Here is a 22,792-nt window from a genome sequence, read left to right on the forward strand (position 1 = left end):
TTACTCTTTTTGTGCAAAACATGTGCAATATGACAAAACTCTTTAGCATGTTTGGATTCCTTCCTGGGAGTTATGATTTTTATAAACTCAAATTGGTTTGGATTTTTGACTCAACAAGTACCAACATTATTCCATTGGTTCAATTAGATCCAAAGACATTTTTCTGGTATTTGGCTTTGTGGTGTTTATTTTAAAACCTGGGAGTAATTCCAATGCTATTAAATGATCTTTCAAAAAGATGAAAGAGAGAGAAGGGACATGGCAGGGCTTATAAATACATGATAAAAAGTGATTCTGACTTCAAATCTTATATATCAAAGTGAGAAGTGATTTATTGCTCAAGGTATTTCTATTTCTCAAAACATTTTTAGAAATACCACTTGTGGTATTGCTAAAACTTAATTTATAAGGAATGAATGAATATTAGCCTCAATACTTTATAATCACGTATCATTTTTGACCAAATATAATATCACACCTATTGGCCACCCATTCTTTTGGTAAGGTCAAGTTCTTTTTTTCCCTTTTTTAAAATGTATTTTATTTGAAGCATAGTTGATTTGCAGTGCTGTGTTAATTTCTACTGTTCAGCAAAGTGATTAAGCTATATATATATGAAAAAGAATACATATATATATATGAATGCTTTTTCATATTTTTTCCATTACAATCTATCAGAAGTATTGAATATAGTTCCCTGTGCTATATTAATGGGTTTCCCTGGTGGCTCAGATGGTAAAGAATCCACCTGCAATACAAGAGACCTGAGTTTGATCCCTGGGTTGGGAAGATTAGGACCTTGTTTATCCATTCTGTATTTAAGAGTTTGCATCTGTTAACCCCAAACTTCCAATTCATCCCTCGCCTACCCACCTCCCTCTTGACAATGACAAGTCTATTCTTTATGTCTATGAGTTAGTCTCTATTTGTAGATAAGCTCATTTATGTCATATTTAGATTCCACACGTTTGTGATATCATATACTGTTTGTCTTTCTCCTTCTGACTTACTTCACTTTGTATGATAATCTCTAGGTTCATTCATGCTGCTGCAAGTCAGTCCAAGTTCTTATTGCCATTTATTCTTAGAAAGCAAGTCCTCCTTCAAATTAGAAAGATGCTCTACTACATAGAATATTAAATATTCTAGAAAATAGAGATTTGTCTTTCTATTCTTGATATCAACAGCAGTGCCTAGAGGATCACTTATAACTAACAGGCAAGCTATGATCCAGAAACATTAGCTTAAGTGGATATTGAGAGCCATAGTTTACAAGTGAAAATTTCAAAAAAAATGAGCTCAAACTGATATGAGCAGTTATAACCAGATTTTGACCTGGAAGTCTATATTTCTTGCCTAGATTGCTATTCTCAGAAATTTAAGAATAAGGCAACCTGAGTAAACTAGCTTGTCTTAAATCGGTTTAGAAATTGTCAGAAGGGTATTTGTAGAAAGGATGAAATTGTGTCAGAGAGATGCTCCCACCAACTCATGCATCAGTATTGCAGCCGTGGGCCTGGAAGAAAGGGTGAATTAGAGTGAAATTGAGGTAAAGTTTTAATAAAATAATGAAAACACTTAATAGGAACATCCAGGATGCAAAATAAGGAGGAGGATGGATTCTTTAAAATCTTAGGAAGATTGATGAAATGGCTAATGTTACAAAACAAAAAACTCATTAGCTACAAAGACAGAGGTTTCTGGAAAGCAAGCAATTCTTTCAGTTTAACTTATTTTTATTTCGCTTAAGTGTCAAATGCCTTTTTTTTAAAATTATGTGTATGTTTTATTTCCAAATACCATATCCCAATCAGGGAGAATAAATACAGAGAAGGGCCCAGGTCAGAAACCTGACTTCGTTTTGCAAGTAATTTGATATGTTCCAGATTCAAGACTTTAAATATATAATTTCCAGTCCCACAAGGAAATTCCTTAAAATAAGAAGCAACAAAACTACCATATTTAAGAGCCATTTATATGGATAATCAGATTATATTTTTTCAGAGTATAATTTCTACATCAGATGATAATGGCCAGATGAGAAGAATTTGATAAACTTCTCAGAAGAATGGAATGAAAAAAAAAAAAAAAAAAACAAATGGCTATATGATAGATATTGAGCTATTTACATAAAAACAAAGGCAAATGAAATTAAAATGACAGTATTTTTCTATACTAATATCAGTTCCACTGAGGGTTGGGTGGGGCTTGCAAAAAAAGAATTGTAACATGCAAATTTGATGTACGCTTAAAAAAATGCCTTAAAATTGATTCTGACATTGATTTTATATAATACCAGTATTAGTAGGATGAAATAGGCAGTAAAGAAAAGAATCCTCAGGTCTGCATTCTGGTTCTGTAAGTCACTGGTTGGGCTTTCCAGGTGACCTAGTGCTGAAGAACCCTCCTGCCAGCGTAGAAGACATACAAAACTTAGATTTGATCCCTGGGTTGGAAAGATCCCCTGGAGGACAGCATGGCAACCCACTCCAGCATTCTTGCCTGGAGAATCCCATGGACAGACGATCCTGGCGGGCTGCGGTCCCATAGGGTTGCAAAGAGTTGGACACGACTGAAACAACTTAGCGCGCACCTAAGTCAGTAGTTCTGTAACCCTGAGCAGGTCACACAGCCTCTCTAACTGTCACCCTCATATGAATGAGCATAATAAATTTACATTCCTGGCATGCATGTAATATAAAAGAAATTCATCTAAAGAATGTTTTTGATACAAAGGGCTTGACACTAATACATGCTCAATTTTGAGTCTTTTTGAAAGAGAGAACTAGCTTTTTCAATTTTTTCAAATGGAGAATGATTAAATTTTTCCTTTAATAATTTAAACTTCTTGTGTTTTATTTTGCTTTCTTTTACTTCTAATTAACTACTTTTATCAGCTTATGACTGACATACAACAAACAGCATGTATCAAAGTATATAATTTAATCATATTTGAACGATGTCTAAACCTATGAAACCATTTCCATAATTATGATATAGTTCCTTCAACCCTGATAATTTCCATCAATCCTTTTTAAATCCATTCCTCCCTCCTATATTTTCCCTTCTAATCTCTTCTGTTACTATAGATTTCTTTGTATTTTCTATAATTTTTTTTATAAAGGGAATCATGTCCATGTATACTTTTCACATAAGTCTAAAGAATAGAAGAATGTAGAAGAATGGAACAAAGAACTATTGTAACTCTCCAAGCATAAAACAATAAATTTGTAACAGTTACTACCATCTTCCTATTAACCCTCCACTGTTATAGTCAAATATTTTATTTCTTTATACATTTTAAATCTCACAATATAATTTTTGTTAAATAGTCAATTATATTTTAAAAAGTTTAAAAGAGTAAAAAAAACTTTTACAAGTACCCACATATTTTCCCTTATTAAAATTCATATTTAATGTAGCATCATTTTCTTATTCATGAAAGTTTTTCTCTAAAATTCCCTGTACAGCAAGTGTGCTGATGATAAATTCTCTTAGTGCTGGATGTTGATCTTATGTTGTCTCTGTTTTAAGAAGATTATTTTGCTTATTACAGGATTCTAAGAGATTTTCCTCTTACATTTAAGAATGTTTTTGCACTGTCATTGGCCTTGAATTGTTTTAAGAAGGAGTCTGTGTCATTGTTTTCTATATTCCTCTCTCTATATTATATCTTCTCTAGTTGTCTTAAGATGTTCCATTTATTATTTGTATTAGCAATTTGATTATGAGATGCTTTAGCAGAATTTTATTTATGTTTCTTGTACTTAATATTTGTTAATTTCTTGAATCTGTGAATTTATAGTTTTTTATTAAATTTGGGAGATATTTAGTCTCATTTCTTCAACTATTTTATTTTTCTGTTCTATTTTTTCCTGTTCTCTTTGCTATCTCTTCTCCTTCTTAGACTCCACTTAGACTCTGGCCACTTGAAGTTGCCCCACAGCTCAGAGACGCTTTGTGTTTGTATTAATATTTACCATAGTTGTTACTGTTTACTCGTCATGTTTTATTTGATGTAACTCCATCTGCTATGTCCTTAAATTCACTGATCATTTTCTACAGTATCTAATTGTAAATTCCAACCAGTGTGTTTTCATATTGTCAGATTATTTAGTATCAATATGTTCAACTTGGATCTTTATTATATTTTATATAGAATCCCTTTGCTGGTTCTACCTTCTTGAGGATATATAACTATAAACACTCATTTACTGTCCTTTTATCCTAAAGTTATAATCTATCTCATTTAAATCTATTTCTATAGATTGATTTATTTTTCAACTTGGCTTGTTCATTCTTTTTTTTTTTTTTTTAATTTTTCTCGTCAGTGGCTTGAATTTTTATTTTATTTTTTTTCCTTTTTTTTCAACTTTAAATTTTATTTTATTTATTTTTTTTAGATTTTATTTTATTTTTAAACTTTACAATATTGTATTAGTTTTGCCAGATATCGAAATGAATCCGCCACAGGTATACCTGTATTCCCCATCCTGAACCCTCCTCCCTCCTCCCTCCCCATACCCTCCGTTCATTCTTACTTCTTTATATGCCTGGTAATTTTTATTTGGTTGCCAGGTATTATTAATTCTGTTTTGTTAGATGATGGATATTTTTGCATTCTTTAAAATCTTCTTTGTCTTGTTTCTGAAGTACAGCTATGTAGAAGTGATTTCTACCCTTTGGAGGCTGGCTTTTAACCTTTATTAGTCAGGGCCACAGCAACTTTTCACCTATGGTTAATTTTTTTCTTTTTTTTTGGACTGCACTGGGTCTAGGTTTGAGCAGGTGGAGTCTAGTTTCCTGCCCAAGGATCAAACTCAGGTCCCCTGCATTGGGAGCACAGAGTCTTAACCACTGGAACACCAGGGAAGTCCACATGGCTAATTTTGACCTGCTGCTGAGGCTATACTATTTGTTTGATTTTTTTTTTTCTATTGCATTTTGGTAATGGATATATTTTCTATAATTATCTAATTTAAATGTACAGAAAACTGAAAAAAGTTCATAATGAATGTCCATGTGTTTACTACCTACATTCTTTGATTATCATTTCCTGAACTTCCTTTATAACCTATTCATCTCTCTCAATCCATCTGTAGTCTATCTGATATTAACTTAAAAACTCCTGATTTTTAGATTTTCTTTCATATATAATAGTATTTTCCCATATTTTTGCTTTCTTTTATTTTTCCTTATTCCTGAGTTCTCAAGACTTTTTTTTTTTAATCATGTTATTTAGACAACTCCCTCTAGCCATTCTAGAAGAGAGGTGATGGTGAGAAACTTTCATCTTTTTTTTCAGTTGATAATATCTTGATATTTCTCTTTATTTCTGCAGGATATTTTCCCTGGATATAGAATTTTGATTCAACAGGTTTCCTCCTTCAATGCTTGAAAAAGTTGATGCTACTTTCTTCTAGCCTCTGTGATTTATCAAAACTTGGCTGACATTTGAATTGCTTTTTTCTTACTGATACGATGTTATTTCTTACTTTTTTTTTTAATCACTAATTTTAATTAAGTTTGACAGTGATGGATACTGATGTGTATTTTGCTGTTTATCTTGTTTGAGGCTTGCACAGCTTTAAAAAATCTGTGGACTTAAGAATTTTACCAAGTTTGAGAAAATTTTAGCTATTAATTTATGTATTTTTCATCTCAACCGTCTTTCTCTTCTCTTGGAATTCTGATGATGCAGACTCTAAATCTTTTGTTATGGTACCACAAGTCCCTGAGGCTTTGATATACATATATATTTTTTTATTGGTTATTTTCCTCTCTGTTGTTCAGATTGAGTGATATCTATCATTCTGTATTCAACTTCCCTAATTATTTTCTCAGTTCCCTCTATCCTAATGTTGAACACAGGATTGCTTTTTGGTGGTTGTTGTATCTTTATTTCTAAAATTTCCATTGTGTCCTTCTTTGTGTGTTGTATTTATTTTCTGAGAATTTCTATTTGCTAACATTCTTTTTGTTTTTTGATTTGTTTCAAGTGTGTTAATAATTGCTCATTGAACCATGGTTATTTTAAAATCCTTTTCCAAAATTTCCAACATCTGTATAACTTCTTTGCCTTTTCTCATTCAAATTTTGATTTCTCTGGTTCTTAGTATGAAAAGTGATTTTCAAATAAAACCTGGACATTTAGAGTATTGTTTTAATGAGACTCTGGATCATAGTTAAATATTTCCTTTTGGCACGATTCCTCTGATACCACCCTTGTAAGGAAAGGGAGATGCCCTCTCATTTCTGTGAGATATAACAAGTGATGGAAATACAGTTCTCTATGTGGACTCCATAGATAGCTGGAACCCATATTCACGTGGCTTATACTGATGCAGTGAGAAGACAGCCTCATTACAGCTGAGTGGTTGTAAAAGTTCTTAATCTCCCCTAGACCTTCTTTGTGCCACTCCAACAAGGAGGGAGCGAGATGTGTCATTACTACCATGTAAGATAAGTCCAGGCTCCACATATGGTCTCCAGTGACACCATGGAAGAGAGGCCTTGTTTACCACCTGGTGGAGGGCAAATGCTGCAGTTCTTATTCAGCCTTCTCTGAAACCACCTTGGCACAGTGTTACAGCACCATGATCAGGCCACTCAAGATGATGGTTCTCCTGCCCTTCATACATCTCTCACTGAACCAGTCCCTGCTTCACTTGTACCCCAAGTTAATCGGTAACTACCCACGTGCTTCCCCCCTGCCCCAGGTAGTTACTGTTCTAATCCTTAGACCAGAACTGCTCCACCATGCTAGGTTATCAAAGGGAAACATCTGCCCCTGTGATGATCATTAACCCAAGGGACTGTGAGGGACATGCTCCTCTGCTGGTATCCCTGGTAACAGATGAGCTATCCTGATGTCAATTCCACCCTCCCCATCTCCCAGCAGTGCAGATTACTGCCATGCTTAGCCTGCCATCTACCGTGCATGGTGGAGTGTCACTCCAGGACCTTTTGTTTCTGGCCTGTAAGACTCCATAACCTATAATCATGGATGTCTCTATGATGCTTTCTGGGCTCTTTCTTCAGTCGCACAGCTGGGCAATTAACAAGGCTTTCAGGGTTCAGTGCCCCACCTGACAAGGGTACGAGTGTAAGCTCTCCATTGAGCCTTTGCTACTGAGGGTGAGGATGGGGGCCACGAATTTTCTGTGATATTTGGCTGGAGTGGAACAGTTACTGTCTATCTTACTAGACTGCCCCTTTTCTCATCTTTTAGTTTGAGAGAATAGGCTTTTGTTGGGGTTTTGCTTTGTCCATGCCCATTGGTATTCCAGGTTTCTGGCTTCTCAATGATCAAGTCAAAGTCTATGAGGAATATACAGGGAGCTTAACACATATCATTCCTTAGATCCTGAAATCTCTAGCCAGTCTGTGTCTTCTCTCCACCTTTCAGTCTTCTTATTTTTTTAAATATATAATGCTCAGATTTTTAATTCATAAATATCAGGAAAAATGGGAAAAATATCAGCAACATTTATTTATAATTCCTGGAATCATGGGTGAGGTTTCCAATGCTAACTGATAAGAATAGAAACTATCTTTGGCCCTGTATGTGGGTTTCCCTGGTGGCTCAGATGGTAAAGAATTTGTCTGTAATGCAGGAGACATTGGTTCCATCCCTGAGTTGGGAAGATCCCCTGGAAAATGGAATGGCTACCCACTCTAGTATTCTTGCCTGGAGAATTACATGGGCAGAGGAGCCCAGCAGGCTACAGTCCATGGGGTCACAAAGAACTGGACATTACTGAGCAACCAACATTTTGGACCTATAGGAGCTCCAGGTCTTCACTTACTCCTACCAAATGGTTCTTTTCTCATCTTAAAGCATTTGCTAATCAGAACTCAGCCAAAGACCAGAGGGGGGCCTTCTGCAGATCTCTAGAATCTCTCTTGGTGTTCAGCAATCTCACCTTCTTACAGCTTTTCCTCTGTGGATTGTAGCTGCATTGACTCCTCTTCATTTTGAGCTCTGTTTTCTTCCTGTTCTATGGTCAAGAAATTCCCACAAAACAGTAAATAGAGAAATTAAAGGGCTCATCTTCTTTGTTTTCCTTCCCTTGGGGATCACTGTCCTGTACTAACTTTTGTCCAATGTCTGAAAAAAAAATCAGTTTCTTATTTCCCAGTTATTTTTAAAGGTAGGTTCTCCATGATTACCAGAAGTGTGATTTATGCTCCTTGGTTTTTTTTTTTTTTAATTTATTTATTTTTTATTGAAGGATAATTGCTTTACAGAATCTTGCTGTTTTAACCTCAACATGAATCAGCCATAGGTATACATATATCCCCTCCCTTTTGAAACTCCTTCCTATATCCTTCCCCATCCCACCCCTCTAGGTTGATGCAGAGCTCCTGTTTGAATTTCCTGAGCCATACAGCAAATTCCTGTTGGCTATCTATTTTACACACGGTAATGTAAGTTTCCATGTAACTCTTTCCATACAATCTCACCCTCTCCTCACCCTCTCCCCATGTTCATAAGTCTATTCTCTATGTCTATTTTTCCATTGTTGTCCTGTAAATAAGTTCTTCAGTACTATTTTTCTATATTCTGTATATATGCATTAGAATATGGTATTTATCTTTCTCTTTCTGACTCACTTCACTCTGTGTAATAGGTTTAGGTTCATCCACCTCATTAGAACTGACTCAAAAGCATTCCTTTTTATGGCTGAGTAATATTCCATTGTGTATATGTACCACGTATACCCATAGGCACATGGGTTTATTTCTGGGCTATTTTGTTCCATTGGTCTGTATTTCTGTTTTTGTGCCAGTACCATACTGGCTTGATGACTGTAGCTTTGTAGTATAATCTGAAGTCAGGAAGCTTGATTCCTTCAGTTCTTTTTCAAGACTGCTTTTGTTATTCAGGATCTTTTTTGTTTCCATATGAAGTGTGAAATTTTTTGTTCTAGTTCTGTGAAAATTGCCATTGGTAATTTAATAGGGATCACTTTGAATCTGTAGGTTGCCTTTGGTAATATAGTCATTTTCACAATATTGATTCTTCCTACCCAGGAACATGGAATATCTCTCCATCTGTTTAGGTCATGTTTGATTTCTTTCATCAGTGTCTTATAATTTTCTGTGTAAATTCTTTTTTCCCCTTAGGTAAGTTTATTCCTAGATGTTGAATTTTTTTTGTTGCAATGGTGAATGGGATTGATTCCTTAATTTTTCTTTCTGATTTTTCATTGTTAGTATATAGAAATGCAAGTGATTTCTGTGTATTGATTTTGTATTCTGCAACTTTGCTAAATTCATTGATTAGCTCTATTAATTTTCTGATACTATCTTTAGGGTTTTCTATGTACAGTATCAAGTCATCTGCAAAAAGTGAGAGCTTTACTTCTTCTCTTCTGATCTGGATTCCTTTTATTTCTTTTTCTTCTCTGATTGCTGTAGCTAGGACTTCCAGAACTATGTTGAATAATAGTGGTGAAAGTGGACACCCTTGTCTTGTTCCTGATCTTAGGGGGAATGCTTTCAGTTTTTCACCATTGAGAATAATATTTGCTGTAGGTTTATCATATATGGCCTTTACTATGTTGAGATAAGTTCCTTCTATGCCCATTTTTTGAAGAGTTTTAATCATAAATGGGTGCTGAATTTTGTCAAAGGATTTTTTTGCATCTATCGAGATGATCACATGGTTTTTATCTTTCAATTTGTCAATATAGTATATCACATTGATTGATTTGCATGTATTGAAGAATTCTTGCATCCCTGAAATAAATCCAACTTGATCATGGTGTATGAGCTTTTTGATATGTTGCTGAATTCTGTTTGCTAAAATTTTTTTGAGGATTTTTGCATCTATGTTCATCAGTGTTATTGGCCTATAGTTTTCTTTTCTTGTTTTGTCTTTGTCTGGTTTTGGTATCAGGGTGATGGTGGCCTCATAAAATGAGTTTGGAAGTGTTCCTTCCTCTGAAAGTTTTTTTTTTTAATTTAAATTTATTTATTTTAATTAGAGGCTAATTACTTTACAATATTGTATTGGTTTTGCCATATATCAACATGAATCTGCCATGGGTGTACACGTGTTCCCAATAGTTTTAGAAGCATTAGCTTTTCTTTTCTCTAAATGTTTGATAGAATTCTCCTGTGAAGCCATCTGGCCCTGGGCTTTTATTTTTTGGGAGATTTTTGATCACAGCTTCAATTTCAGTGCTTGTAATTGGGTTGCTCATAATTTCTATTTCTTCCTGGTTCAGTCTTGGAAGATTTAACTTTTATAAGAATCTGTTTCTTCCAGGCTATCTATTTTATTGCCATATAGTTGTTCATAATAGTCTGTCATAATCCTTTGTATTTCTGCATTGTCTGTTGTAACCTCTCCTTTTTCATATCTAATTTTGATGATTTGATTCTTCTCTCTTTTTTCTTTGATGAATCTGGCTAAGGGTTTGTCAGTTTTGTTTATCTTCTCAAAGAACCAGATTTTAGTTTTATTAATCTTTACTATTGTTTCTTTCATTTCTTTTTATTTATTTCTGCTTGGATCTTTATGATTTCTTTAGTTTTACTAATTTTGGGGGTTCTTTTGTTCTTCTTTTTCCAGTTGCTTTAGGTATAAAGTTAGGTTGTCTATTCATTGTTTTTCTTGTTTCTTGAGGTAGGATTGTATTGCTTTAAACTTCCCTCTTAGAACTGCTTTTGCTGCATCCCATAGGTTTTGAGTTGTCGTGTTTTCATTGTCATTTGTTTCTAGAAAATTTTTTATTTCTTCAGTAACCTGTTGGTTATTTAAAACGTGCAGTTTAATCTCCATATGTTTGTGTTTCTTACAGTTTTTTTCTTGTAATTGATATCTAGTCTCATAGCGTTGTGGTCAGAGTAGATGCTTGATACGATTTCAATTTTCTTAAAGCTACTGCAGTTTCATTTGTGACCCAAGATGTGGTGTATCCTGGAGAATGTTCCATATGCATTTGAGAAGAAGGTGTATTCTTTTCCATTTGGATGGAATGTCCTGAAGATATCAATGAAATCCATCTCATCCAATGTATCATTTAAGACTTGTGTTTCCTTATTAATTTTCTGTTTTGATGATCTGTCCATTGGTGTGAATGAGGTGTTAAAGTCTCCTACTATTATTGTGTTAGTCAATTTCTCCTTTTCTATCTGTTATTGTTTGTCTTATGTATTGAGGTGCTCCTATGTTGGGTGCATAGATATTTACAATTGTTATGTCCTCCTCTTGGATTGATCCCTTGATTATTATGTAGTGTCCTTCCTTATCACTTGTAATCTTCTTTATTTTAAGGTCTATTTTGTCTGATATAAGGGTTGCTACTCCAGCTTTCTTTTGCTTCCCATTTGCATGAAATTTATTTTTCCATCCTCTCACTTTCAGTCTATATGTTTCTTGAGGTCTGATGTGGGTTTCTTGTAGATAGCATATATATGGGTCTTCTTTTTGTATCCAATCAGATAGTCTGTGTCTTTTGGTTGGAGTATTTAATCCATTTACATTTAAAGTAATTATTGATATATATGCTCCTATTGCCATTTTCTAATTGTTTGGGTTCCTTTTGTAGATCTTTTTTTTTTTCCTGTTGTATTTCTTGACTATATAAGTCTGTTTAACATTTGTTGTAAAGCTGGTTTGGTGGTACTGAATTCTCTTAACTTTTGCTTGTCTGAAAAGCTTTTTATTTCTCCATCAGTTTTGAATGAGATCCTTGCTTGGTACAGTAATCTTGGTTGTAGATTTTTCTCTTTCAGTACTTTAAATATACTCTGCCATTCCCTTCTGGCGTGCAGAGTTTCTGCTGAAAGATCAGCTGTTAAGCATATGGAGTTTCCCTTGTATGTTACTTGTTGCTTCTCCCTTGCTGCTTTTAATATTCTTTCTTTGTTTTTAGTCTTTGTTAGTTTGATTAGTATGTGTCTTGGCATGTTTCTCCTTGGATTTATCCTGTATGGGACTCTTTGTGCCTCTTAGACTTGATTGACTGTTTCCTTTTCCATGTTGGGGAAATTTTCAACTATAATCTCTTCAAAAATTTTCTCATGCCCTTTCTTTTTCTCTTCTTATTCTTAGACCCCTATAATTTGAATGTTGGTGCATTTGATATGTTCCCAGAGGTCTCTGAGACTGTCGTCAGCTCTCTTCATTCTTTTTACTTTATTCAGCTCTTCAGAACTTATTTCCACCATTTTATCTTCCAGCTCACTGATTCATTCTTCTGCCTCAGATAATATGCTAGTGATTCCTTCTAGAGTATTTTTGATTTCTGTAATTGTTTGTCTCTGTATGTTTATTCTTTAATTCTAGGTCTTTGTTAATTGATTCTTGTATTTTCTCCATTTTGTTTTCAAGGTTTTTGATCATCTTTACTATTATTCTGAATTCTTTTTCAGGTAGTTTGCCTATTTCTTTTTCATTTATTTCTGGAGAAGGAAATGGCAACCCACCCCAGTATGCTTGCCTGGAAAATTCCATGGATGGAGGCTACAGTCCATGGGGTTGCAAAGAGTCAGACACGACTGAGCAACTTCATTTTTCTTTCTTTTCTTCATTTATTTGGACTTCTGTGTTTCTAGTTTGTTCCTTCATTTGTGCAGTATTTCTCTGCCTTTTTTTTTTTTTTTTTTTATGTTATTATGTTTGAGGTTTCCTTTTCCCAGGCTTCAAGGGAAGTTGAATTCTTTTCTTGAAGAAGGTTGAATTCTTTCTTCCTTTTGGTTTCTGCCCTCTAAGGTTGGTCCAGTGATTTGTGTGAGATTCGTATAGGGTGAGATTTGTGCTGAGTTTTTGTTTGTTTGTTTTTCCTCCAATGAGTAAGGCTGAGTGAGGTGGTAATCCTGTCTGCTGATGATTGTATTTTTGTTTTGTTTCTTGTTTAGATGAGGCCTCCTGCACTGGGTGCTACTGATGGTTGGGTGGTGCCAAGTCTTGTATTCAAGTGGTTTCCTTTATATTAGTTCTTACTACTTGATACTCCCTAGGGTTAATTCTCTGGTAGTCTAGGGTCTTGGAGTCAGTGCTCTCACTCCAAAAGCTCAAGGCTTGATCTCTGGTCAGGAATGAAGATTCCACAAGTGGTTTGTTATGGCATTAAGTGAGATTAAACCAAATATTGAAAAACAAGAAACCAAAGATGAAAGTGAAAGTGAAATCACTCAGTCGTACCCGACTCTTAGCGACCCCATGGACTGGAGCCTACCAGGCTCCTCCATCCATGGGATTTTCCAGGCAAGAGTACTGGAGTGGGGTGCCATTGCCTTCTCCGAGCCCCTGACATGCCTCCATATTAATTCAGGTAACATTATGAATTATTGAGCATGGACAATGCAGTGCTATAGATGAACTGTGGGAGATTTAAAGAAAAACTGTGTGTGTGCTCATGTTATATTGTCTCTGTCCAATATTATTTATCCTCTTGTAGTTAGGACATATAAACATAAAAAAAGGTGAAGATGAACCCCAGGCAAATGGTAGTTACAAAATCAGGCAAATAATTAAAATAACGGAATATACATATATACACGTACACCCATGAGCAAAATGAAAACAGTCCAACAAAAATAAAGTACAGTAGATTGATCAAGCAAAAAAAGGAAATCAAAAATTATATTTACCAGTTAAGAACAAAACTAACTTAAGAACAAACTGGAAAACAAAACTAAAGCAAGGTGCCAAGTAGGGAATAAAGCAATGAAAACAAAACTAACAAACATGTTGAGAGGAAAGGAAAGAAAGAAAGAATAGATATACAAAGTTAAATAGAGGTAGATGAAGAAGATTTATATGCATAAGAGAAAAACATGGAACAAGAAAGAAAAAAGAGTAAAAAAAAGGAAAACTCCATAGAACTGCAAACGCCCATAGAGGTAGAGGTTTATAACAACAATAGAAAGTGTGACTGAATATACACCCATAATCAAAATCAAAACAGTCCAACAAAAATAAAGTACAATAGATTTTGACCTAGCAAACAAAGGAAACTTAAAATTTTATCTACCAGAACAAAACTAATTAAAGCACAAACCGTAGAACAAAACTAAAGCAAGGTGCCAATTGGGGAATAAAGCAATGAAAATAAAACTAGCAAATATGTTGAAAGGAAAGGAGAAAAAGAAAAGAAAGAATAGATATGCAAAGTTAAATAGAGGTAGATAAAGAAGATTTATATACAGTAAAGATTAACTGCAAGGGGAAAAGAACGGTAGGAAAAGCAAACAAAGGAATAAATGTAGAAAAATGATAGGTTTAAAAAATTAAAATAAAAGAAAAATAGGAAAACTTCACAGAACTGCAAAAGCCCAACATAGAGGCAGAGGTTTATAACCACAATAAAAAAATGTGACAGAAAAAAGCTCAAAAGCTTAATTGGATTTCTTAGTGCCAGTAAAATAAACAACTACAACAGAGGGGGAGAAAAAGGTGGGGGGTTGGGGGAGAAGATCCAAAAGAATCTACAGAACAAGTTAAAAAACAAGAATAATAAATGTTTTTCTTGGGTCACTGCTTCAGAGTCCTTTCCTGCTCTGGGAATCACAGTTCACCTTGCTTCCCTAGGATGCCCTCCAACACCGTGCGGATCTCTGGACCTACCATGGGGGCTGCCCAGATTCTAATCTGGTCTTACTCCTGTGTGTTCTTGCCTCCAATGTCCACAGCTATCAGAGCTAGTGCGTTTTCTCTTGTGGGCACTCCCAATGGCCTTTTATATATTCCATAGACACAGAGTCTGCTTAGTTGATCATGTGGATTTAATCTGCAGCTTGTACAGCTGGTGGGAAGGTTTTGGGTCTTCTTCCTTAGCCATACTGACCCTGGGTTTCAGTTGTGGCTTTATTTCAGTTGTGGCTCTACATGTGGGTCATCCACTGGATTTAGCTCCTGAGGCTGCCCTGAAGGGTTTGGGTTTGCCCCTGTGAGGGCCAGGTGTGCAGGTGGTGCAGCTGCTTGGGTCACAGGGGTTCTGGCAGCACCAGGTCCTCAGGGGGGTTGGCGGCTAGGATAGTAGGAAATACTGTGCTCTAGAAGGGTATGGCGACCAGTCTTGGCCAATACACTCCAATATTCTTGCCTGGAAAACCCCGTCTCTGACAGAGAAGCCTGGCAGGCCACAATCTACAAGGTCACAAAGAGTCGGACACAGCTGAAGCGACCCTGCTTGCATAAATGTAAGACTTTTTTTTTTTTTTTTTGCCTGTGGCAGCTCTGCCCCAGTGAGAGTTGAGCATGAAGGTGGTACAGCTGCTTAGCTTGCGGGGATCCTGGCAGTGCCAAGTGTGCAGGGACACAGACTGCCTCCATCACAAGAGTTATGGACCTATCAGAGTCTTTTTTCCAGCTGGTGAGCAGAAGACCTCTTTGGCTAGTCTTTCTCCGTAGCTCCACCAGTTCAGGCATTTAGAGGGCTCCCTTGCCTGGAGTCCTTCTCTGTTGTTCTGTGTGTTATGCACATAGAGGGCCCCCTTCCCCCGACTGGGGTCCTACTCTGTAGTTTGGTGCATCAGTCACTGAAAAGAGCACCCTGGGTGGGTCCTACTCTGTGTAACAGGTGTTTAATGGGCCAGGCTGTCTATTGTTCAGCTTCCTATGAGAGTTTTGAATGTTTATATGTACTCTTTTCCACTGGTCAGGTACTCCTGTCCACTCTCAGCTGGTGTTCTGAATGCACTTCTGTGTCTGAAGGTGTATTCCTGATGTATCCACGGAGAGAGATGTACTCCACATCCACCTGCTCCTCCACCATCTTGTTCTCCCATGTACCTAATTTTTAAAATTTTCCCTTTCAGTCTTAGCTTGAGTACTGCCTAAAACATGATACATTTGCTACAGTCTTTCCATTTAAAATTCCTAAAAATACACAGTTCCAGCAGGAAATATGAATTCTAAAGTGATATGATTTGTCTTACATTTTTGAGGATAAATTGATATCATTCTGTTATGTTATAATGTTTCAAGTTAACAAATAAGCAAGAAGAACCAAAGAACATTAATATAGGAGTCAGAGAAGATAATTGAGATCTAACCTCATTTCGAGATAAATTGATATTTTCTACTTTGGAGTGCCTCAATAGCATTCTAAAAGCAATCTGGATCCCATGATATTGCCAGGGCAATAGACTTCGTTTTTACCTTACTATGGAATTATCTGTTTAGTGAGAAAATAAGATCTTATATTACATAGCTATATTATGAGATCTGAAACTGTTGAAAATTATTAAAGGCAGTAAAAATTCTCCAAAAGAAATATTCTCCTGAGTTAATAAAACTGTGGGTTTGCCACTCTTTTATTTTATAATGTTATATTATTGTCCCACAATGTTATTTCAAACCTTAAATATTTTACAAAATGTGAGATGCGGTTATACATACTCATTTGTTAAGTTTATGGAGAACCATGCAATCATCATTGTCTACTTGTATTTAAATAGCATTATAGATGCCATCTGCTACAATAAAGTTCTCCCATTACTGAATCCACATTTATTTCATGTCATGGGTATTTAATGAGTACATATGGAAATAATGGCTAACTGTGGTATTGCTTTGAAACTTGGCATGAGAAAATGTTTTATTTTGATGAATTACCATCCTTTCCAAATTTATTGTGGATATATACATTTTTAAACAGCTTATAGGAAATGTTGGTAAGGAAAAGATGTATTTTCCTTATATAGATGGAATATGCAAACAATTTAGAATAACACTTTAACACTACTAATTGTTATACATGCTGCCTCAAAACTGGTTTGAAAAAACTACAGTTTAACTCATTGAATCTTGTCAGTTATCTTATTAAAATATAAAAAAACATATAATGAATTAAAGCAGGGAAAGGATGTTTCCAGTCTAATAGAAAACAGCATAAAGTTATACCTTGTGTTAATGATCCATAGTTATGTCTGTAATTATTGGCACTTGATGGTTTTTAGTTGTCAGTCAAGATGATAGTAATTGTGCCTGCTAAACTGTGTATCCATTTTTGCAACTATTTCCTGTTTATCTATCCAGCAATTTGCAAATCAGAACCATCTTGGTCAGAATACACTTAGGATAAGGATAACTAGTGTAAAAATCAATGAATAGAAACCTTAATTAAATTGAGTCAAGGATCTGAAGCAGGAGCTCTCACAAATCACAGTGATAGTAGAGCCCACTAGGAAGAAGAAAAACTCCTCTTCTTTCCTAGAAAGGAGCTAATGAAAAGCCATGGACTCTTTGTTCACTCCAAGTCCTTCCAACTCCCTTTTTGTCTCTATGAAAGTGATCTCCTGACCTTGATGTTCAGAGACATTCATGTGACTCTCCATGGTTGCAGACCACAAATCTACTGATCCTGAATAAATATCTTTGCTAGAGAAATATCTGGCAGTCTGTTTGTTTTATGTCAACACAAGCAGCATGTGCCCCTACTCAAATTCTGAGTTAAACAAAGATCAACAGCATCCGTATTCTAGCCTTTAATTGAGAGCCTTCTTTATGCTAAGACTCATAGTCTCTGAATAGAATATAATACATAATTCTTTCAAAACTCAGTGAGGAACAGAATAATTTTCATGCTTTTTCTTTGAATATCTTGAGGAAAAATATGCACCCCCTAAAACATCAGTTGAGAAATGCTGTGCTCAACCATAAACCATAGTATTATTTTTTGATCTTCATTCTAACATAAGTGGTGTTTGTCTTGGTTATACCATAAAGTTTGCATTCATGTTTGTTTTTTTTTTAATAAGCACAACTTCCTTCCATCCAGGTATGCATGTCCCTTTCTACTCACACTACGACTTTCCTATCCAAAGATAGAGTCTATTTCCCCACTCTCCCAAACTTAAAATGTCAATGTCTTTCATTTTTGCCAGTAGAATAATTTAAGTATGATATATGAGTTCTGGAGCATAAATTTTGAAAGGTCTTGCATCTTTGTCCCTCATCTGCTTGAAACATGGCCCTGAAACTAATGTGCAAAGAAAGACAATATAGCTAAATATAGGATGAAAGGCTTAGTGGTGAAATAATGTGGCTAAATTGTATGAGGTCACCTTGAACATTCCAAATGAGTTGATCCTCCAGCTGGATGCAACTGCATGATCCCAAGAAAAGAAAATAAATAATAGACATCAGTGTAGAAATAAAAATAGAGACCAAAAAATAATAGAGTAATACATATGAAATCAAGAGCTGGGTCTTTAAGAATATAAACAAAATTGGTAAGCCTTTGGCTAGGTTCATTAAGAAAACAAAGAGAGGACTCAAAAAGATAAAATAGGAAATGAAAGAGGAGAAATCACAACTGATATCACAGACTTAAAATCATAAGAGAATACTCAAACAGTTACATGCTAACAAACTGAACAATCCAGAAGAAATGGATAAATTTCTAGACACATACAATCTTCTAAAACCTAATCAGGGAGAAATGGATAATCTTAACTGACTGATCACAAGGAACGGAATTGAATTTGTAATATAGAACAAAACAAACAAAAAAACTCTCTCGGAAAAAAAGTCCAGGATTAGATGGCTTCACAGCAGACCTTTACCAAAGATATAAAAAAGAGCTAATATCTATTCTCAAACTGTTTTGAAAAAATGACTGGGATGGAACAGTCCTACATTAATTCTAAAAGGCTTCAGTTACCCTAACGCCGAAACCAAAGACACTACAAAAAACAGAGGCCTATATCTCTGATGAATATAGATGCAGAAATTCTCAACAAAATATTAGCAAACCGACTTCAACAATATACAAAAAAGATCGTACATCATGATTAAGTGAGATTTATTCTGGGGATGCAAAAATGATTCAATATGTATAAATGAGCCAATATGATACATCATGTTAAAAAAATGAAGGGTAAAAATCTCATGATCATCTCAATAGACACAGAAAAATCATTTGGTATAATTCAATGCCCATTTATGATAAAACTTTCATCAAAATGGGTATAGAGGAAACATTTCAACATAATATTGACCTTTTATGAGAACCCGTAGCTAACACATACGAAAAGATGAAAAATTTTCCTCCAAAATCAGGAACAAGACAAGGATACCCACTCTCGCATTTCTGTACTGGAATATTGGAAAGTGTAGCCACAGCAACCATATAAGAAAAAGAAAAGTGCAGTGTTGAAATTGCTAAGAAGGAAGTAAAACTGCCACTGTTTGCAGATGACATGATACTATATAGAAAACCCGAAAGTGGCCACCAAAAAGCACTGTTAGAACTAATAAATGAATTCACTAAAGTTAGAGTACAAAATTAATATACAAAAATCTGTTGCTTTTCTATACACCAGTAACTAACTATAAGAAAGAGAAAGATAGAAAAAATCCCACTTGCATCAGAAAGAATAAAATACCTAGAAATAAACAACCAAGTGGGTGACAGACATATATTCTGAAAACAAGGAGAAACTGAGGAAGAAAATTGAGGTATGCAAATGGAAAGATATTCTGTGTCCATGGATTGGAAGACATACTATTGTTAAAATGTTCATACTACCCAAAGCAATCTATAAATTTAATGCAACCTCTATCAAAATATCCATGACATTTTTTCATGGAACTAGAATAAATAATCCTAAAATTTATATGGAACCATGAAAGACTTCAAATACCCAAAACAATCCTGGAAAGGGAGAACAAAGCTGGAGGTGTCAAGCTCCCTGAGTTCAAACTATACTACAAAGCTGCAGTAATGAAAAAATATGGTACTTGCATGAAAACACTCATAGATCAATGGAACAGAATAGAAAGTCCAGATATAGTCACATACACTCAAATAATCTTCAACAAAAATATACCATAAAGAAAAGATATGTTTTTCTCAATAAATGATGTTTGGAAAACTGGACAGCTTAATGTGGAATAAAATTAGAACTTTTTCTCATGTTGTATACAAAAATAAAGTCAAAATGGGTTAAAGACCTAAATGTAAGATCAGAACTCATAAAACTCCTGGAAGAAAACATAAGCAGTGTGCTCTTTGACATGTCTTAGAAGTATTTTTTAATCTGTGTCCTCAGGCAAGAGGAACAAAAACCAAAATAAAGAAAGGAGCAGCTTACCTGGTGGTCTAGTGGTTAAGATTCTGCCTGCCTTAAAAACAAACAAACAAACAAACAAAAAACACTCCACTGACCAACTCATGGGACATGGGTTCAATCTCTGATCCAGGAAGATCCCACATGCTGCACAGCCACTAAGCCAATGCAGCACAGTTACTGAGCCCATGCTCTAGAGCCTGAGAGCCACAGCTGCTGAAGCCAGCACATCCTATAGCCTGTGCTCCGCAACAAGATCCACCACAGTGAGGCTGCACGCTGCAAAAAAGAGTAGCCCCACTCCCTGCAACTAGAGAAAGCCTACATGCATCAATGAAGACCCTGTGCAGCCAAAAATCTATCAGTAAATGAATCTTTAAAAAAAGAAAGAAAAGAAATGATATCTGCATGCTTAGTGGTATCTGACTCTTTTGTGACTCCATGGACTGTGGCCCACCAGGCTTCTCTGTCCACAGGACTTTTCAGGCAAGAATACTGGAGTGGGTTGCCTTTTCCTACTCCAGGGGAACTTCCTGACCCAGAGATTGAACCCACGTCTCTCTCATTTCCTGCACTGGCAGGTGGATTCTTTACCACTGCACCACCTAGAAAGCCAAATGAGATCTAATTAAATGTAAAAGCTTTTTCACAGTAAAGAAAACCATTAACAAAAGGAAAAGGCAATCTGTTGAATGGTATAAAATATTTGTAAATGATGTATCTAAGCAGTTATCATGCAATTCAATATTTTAAAAATAACCAAAATAAAAATGGACAGAAGACTTCATTTTCCCAAAGAAGACATACAGTTGGCCAACAGGCACACAAAAAGATATTCAAATCACTAATCATCAGGGAAATGCAAATCGAAATCACAATAAAGTAACACCTCATACCTGCTAGAATGGTTATCATCAAAAAGACATTCATGAATGTTGATGAGGATGTGAAGAAAATAAAACTGTAGCCCATGGTTGGTGGAAACGTCAACTGGTGCAGCCAGTACAGAAAACAGTATGGAGGTTCCTCAAAAAATGAAAAAGTAGAACCACCATATAATCCAGCAGTTTCACTCGGGTATATTTGCAAAGAAAGCCAAACACTATGTTGAAAAGATATATGCACCCCAATGTTAATAGCAGCATCATTTAATAGCCAAGATGGGAAAGCAACCTAAGTGTCCATCAACTGATAGATGGATAAAGAAGATGTAGTATATAGATACACAAAGGAATATTACTTAGCCATAAAAAAGAATAAAATTTTGCCATTTGCAAGAACATTGATGAACCTGGAGGATATTATGCTTAGTGAAGTAAGTCCAGCTGAGAAAGACAAATACTGTATGCTTTCACTTATATGTGAAAATTAAAAAATAAAACAAACAAATGAATATAAGAAAACACAAGCAGACTCATAGACACAGAGAACAAACTAACGGTTATCAGTGTGCATGGGGTGGGGAAGAGACAAGATAGGAGAAAGGGATTAAGAGATATAAACTACTGGTATAAAATAAGTAAGCTGCAAAGATGTAATGTACTTCCCAGGGAATGTAGTCAATATTTTATAACTTAAAATGGAGTATAACCTATAAAAATATTAAATCACTACATGTACACCTGAAATTAATATAATTTTGCAAATCAACTATACTTTAATAAAGAAGTGAACATATTCTAAAGATTTTACCATACAGTGTTGGTGAGAATAAGGAGGAAATGGGCCATCTTGCTTGAGAAGTTACAAGTGTCTTGGTGAAGTAGTTGGTTTCTTTTCAAATAGTAATACAAAAATATATTTTGGATACTGAGAATAAGAAGGAAAACTGAAAGCAATATAGACTGATGACAATTCTTATTTGTCTCCATTATGACTTTGACAGCCACTATATATTGTTACCAGTAGCCTTAGCTCTAACTGACTGATAGATGATCTTCATAGAATAAAGGAGGAATTTGGAGCTCCGTTTCTTCTACGAAAAACATCTGTCCTAATGTGCCTTATAATGAAGCTAAAGGTTTTCTCATTTTGGAGTGTTTTGTTTTGTTTTTACTTAGTGCTCAGATATGGAGAATTGTTCTGACAAGAAGGAAATGAATAAAGTATGGCTGTCATATCCAAAACAAAGAAACAGAAAACCAAAAACCAAGTTCAAGTCACTACAAAGAAGACTTTTCTTAGAGTACAATCCTAAGGATAATATGAACTTAAATGAAAAGGTAGAGGAAAAAAAATGGAAAGACCCCTGCTGGAAGCTGAATGGGGCAGTGGAAAGCAGTCTCCCTTTGGAGAGTCCACAAGCTCTAAGGTGCTATGGGGCTGTCACAGATGAGCACCTTGACTTTTAATCCGTGATTCTCTTATGGGGTATAATGTTACTAGGTATCCAATGGGCTTCCCTGGTGGCTCAGAGGTTAAAGCGTCTGCCTGCAATGCAGGAGACCTGGGTTCAATCCCCGGGTCTGGAAACCCACCCCAGTATTACTGCCTGGAGAATCCCATGGACAGAGGAGCCTGGTGGGCTACTGTCCATGGGGTCACAAAGAGTTGGACACGAGTGAGCGATATATCCAAGAGCTCAAGAATTGACATTTATTGCTAAGTGAAGATGAGCCTTGTATTTGCTGTATCTTTTTCTACTGTGGGGAAAGAAAAATTGTTCACCTTTTATGGGAACATTATTTGTTAAAAAATCTTGAGCCCATTAGAACTTGCCATACGAATTGTTACTGAATGAACTATAGAAATTAATGGC

This window comes from Bos indicus, chromosome 11, assembly GCF_029378745.1.
Source record: "Bos indicus isolate NIAB-ARS_2022 breed Sahiwal x Tharparkar chromosome 11, NIAB-ARS_B.indTharparkar_mat_pri_1.0, whole genome shotgun sequence".
Taxonomy (NCBI): Eukaryota; Metazoa; Chordata; class Mammalia; order Artiodactyla; family Bovidae; genus Bos; species Bos indicus.